Here is a 3,849-nt window from a genome sequence, read left to right as displayed (position 1 = left end):
TGCAGTCGAGATTTTTTCTGACTCTGTCCACCCAGCAGTGAATGGGTAGATGAGTCGGTTAGATTTGGTGGAATGTACTTTGCGATTGACTAGCGTCCTATCCAAAGGATAGCAAGCAATTGCTATTGTCCTTTTCACGCTATAGAATCCGGGATAAATGCCGGCTCCATGGGTCCAATGGCTCTGAAGGACTACATTATTACGGGGTGTAAGTAAACTTTGCCATTTTGAATAATAGAAATAAACATACAATAAATAGGGGTAATGTGTGAGTCATCGCTTCCAAATAATAATAATAATAATAATAATAATAATAATATAATAATAATAATAATAATAATAATAATAATAATAATAATAATAATAATATATGCTTTATTCATCCAAAAGAAATGGTAATTCGTTTACAGACGTGGCATGCATAAAAATGTATAAACACAAAGTTGAGAATCTATGGCGACAAAGTATGCACATATATATATATATATATATGGATAATCCATATGCTGTTTATGAATTTACTGTAAAAAAAAAATAATATGACAAGTGCGTTTTATCGAGGAGTATGAATATGATTTCTGAACTCAACAAAAATTAGTCTGTTTGTTAAGGTTTTTTTTTTTTGTTTTATGGCCTTGCAGCATATTCAGGTTATATCAGCACAAGTAAAAGGTAAAAAATGGGATAGTCTAAGTATTATAGAATTAGAATTAAAATACCCATGAAAAAGTAAGACAAGAGGAGATTGGTTCAAATAGGGAACAGATGTAGATTTCAAAAGCAAACCATCATTGTACTTAGTTTGAGATCACCTAAAAGTCTCTTCCAGACCCCACAGGATCCAATTAAGAGAAATACATTCAAATGTTTACAAAATACGCTCAAAACAAAATTATAACTATCACTACATAAGAGAGATGATTTACAATGGAAAAAAATATCACCTCCCAAACTAACCACTATACTTTTTACTATTTCCCTCTCAGCTAAAGAATCCAGCAAGGGCCAGGACAAAACTAAGTAAAGCTATTCCAAGACAATGATAAACATATAATACTATGGGAATAGATAACATAGCAAGTAACCTCCTACCAATTTCACATTAAGTTTAAAATCCCCTTTTCGCATCTTGTTCATCCCAACATAATAGCTATTTGAGACGACAAGCCACATATTAAAACATTATGAGTTATTAACCGCTTAAATACACAGTACTCGCTGGAATATAGCACGATCTTGGGATAAGCCAAAAAGCGTGCTAGAATCCAAGCGCGCCGAAGTCCGACGCTCATGGGAAGTCACCAAGCTCCAGCATATCGTGTTGCATGGCGTGCTGGAATTCGATGTGCTATGATCCAGCTGGTACTGTAACAAGAAATGCAGAGAGTAGAGAAGTGGCTAGATGACTTAAAAGAGGCATTAAAAACGCCAAACTGGGTACCTCGAAACAGCTTATATCAATGTATGCATACATTTTACTACAATCAAGACTAGAGAGTATTTTCGTTTTGAAAATTCTCTACCTGATTCTCGTTAGGTCATCAAATTTCTAAGAGGAATTGTATTAATGGGAGAAACCTCTCATGATTAGGTATGTCTCTTTACTGTTACAGCCAACGTGCATACATTTGAAGGTCCGATAACCGAACGCAAGTCTGGGCTTGATTTAACATTGTTGTAATGAACATTTTTTTGTTTGTTTTGCATTGGTTTGAGAGTATAATTTCCATTAAAACAATGAGGCCATAACAAATCGGGTGATGAGACCTGCATATAATTACACGTCGGTTTGAAACGATTTCCTTGAGTACGTCAAATCCATTTCATCCTAAGTGGATTCGGATCATATGTACGGGCCTTTTATTTCAGTCAAACTTATATATTAATTCAAAAATATCATATTATGTTATTTGGGAATATTTATATCGGAGCACCGTTAAAAAAGTTATTGCTTTGCAATATGAATTGATAATTTAAAGACGGATGTTCTATTTAACTCTAACCTTTTATATATATATATATATATATATATATATATATATATATATATATATATATATATATATATATATATAATATAATTATATATATAATATATATATATATATATATATATATATATATATATATATATATATATATATATAAGAAACTCATAATTTTTTACTAAAAGAGCAGTAACAACGATGCTACCTGTGCTTGATAGAAGCCCGTGTCGTATCGCTTTTAATGTTCTCTTGGTAAAAACGATAAGTCTGTGATCAGAACCATTATAAATTAAACGACGATGACATTTGATTTAGAAGAGTAGTTTGTTTCACCCATTAACAAGTTAAAGACGAAGCGAAGTAGAAATTCCCCGTCCTTCACGTAAATGATTCTTATGAGCAAATAGTCAGAACTCGATAATTAATTACCCTATAAGAATTTAATATAAATGGAAGGGAATGGAATTCTAAATCAAGGCATATCTACTGCATTTCTAAATGTTAAAGAAGTACATGTATTTTTTTAAATATCTAAATCTTGGGTCCAATTTCTACATTACAATATTATGATTATATGGTATTTAAAGTTCAGTATCACAGGGGAGGAACATTACTGGGTTTTTATTCGTTAATCTTTGGGGGATTTCCAACTCCCATCTCAGATCACACAATGCTCTTTCACCAAAGATTATTGCTGCTGCTGTGCAACTCATGACATTACATAAAGTATTATAAACAAAATATACAAATACATTTTCTTGATTTATCTCCACGGGGAAATAATATTATGTCTATTGAGTCTATTCCAAGGGAAGACTGAAATAACCCTGATGTCCACTCTCCAACAATTTTCACCAGTACTTCTTGTCATCTCTCAGACGCTGGAAATCATTTCCGTATCCGAACCCTCGTCACTGCTGGCTTCAATTCGAGCTCGGTTCTTCCGCCCAGAGAGCTCCCGAAGACGAGGTGGGCGAAGCTCACCCTTACCGTTGATGGCATCGTTTGTGGCGGATGCTAAACCTACTCTACTTCCGGTGCCGCCAACTCCACCGCCGCCACTTCCGGCTGTGCTTACATTTCCACTGTCTGCACCAACTCCGCCTCCGCCTCCTCCTCCTCCACCACCACCACCTCCGCCGTTTCCGGTTCCAGCACTGCTTTGACCATCACCGACATCCTGTAAGAAGAAATGGAAGAAGACAGCATGACTGTCTGATTGTAGCATGTATACTTGATTGATAATAAATAATATAACCAACGACAAACTGCTTTGAGCATGTTTAGAGCAAATTGCACATATGGATGCTCTAGACATTTTTTTCATAAGATAATAAATAATATAACCAACTACAAACTGCTTTGATGATGTTTAGTGAAAATTGCGCATATGAATGCTCCATTTTTTTTTTTTTCCAAAACTATCAAAGTCTCATTGGAGAGTAGGGTTAGGGAATGGTGTGTGTGTGTGGGGGGGGGGGGGGGGTAACTCGACTAAATCATAATACAGGCGTCACACGACGTTCTTTGTTCGACTTTCGGTTTCAATTAACTCGACAGTGTTAATTGGACATCCAATTTTTCAACGGTTTGTTTAATTAAACATTAACCAATTTCAATGTATGTAAATATTACAATTTTTAAAAACGATATTTTAATGATTTTGTAAGATATATCCAAGAAAAAATACATATTATATATTATATTATGTATATCACATAAGTGCTTTTCTAAGTACAGATGTTGTGCTCGAGACATCCCGTATTGCTTTCATTGTAGGCGACTTTTCCTCCTTTCATTTCCTCTAACCAATCAAATTGCAGTAAATTCCTAAATAATTTCAAACCAAATTCTCTGATTG

The sequence above is a fragment of the Berghia stephanieae genome, chromosome 5 (genome assembly GCF_034508935.2).
Source record: "Berghia stephanieae isolate SIO BIC M18660-M18661 chromosome 5, UCSD_Bste_1.3, whole genome shotgun sequence".
NCBI lineage: Eukaryota > Metazoa > Mollusca > Gastropoda > Nudibranchia > Aeolidiidae > Berghia > Berghia stephanieae.
This window is presented reverse-complemented; position numbering follows the sequence as displayed.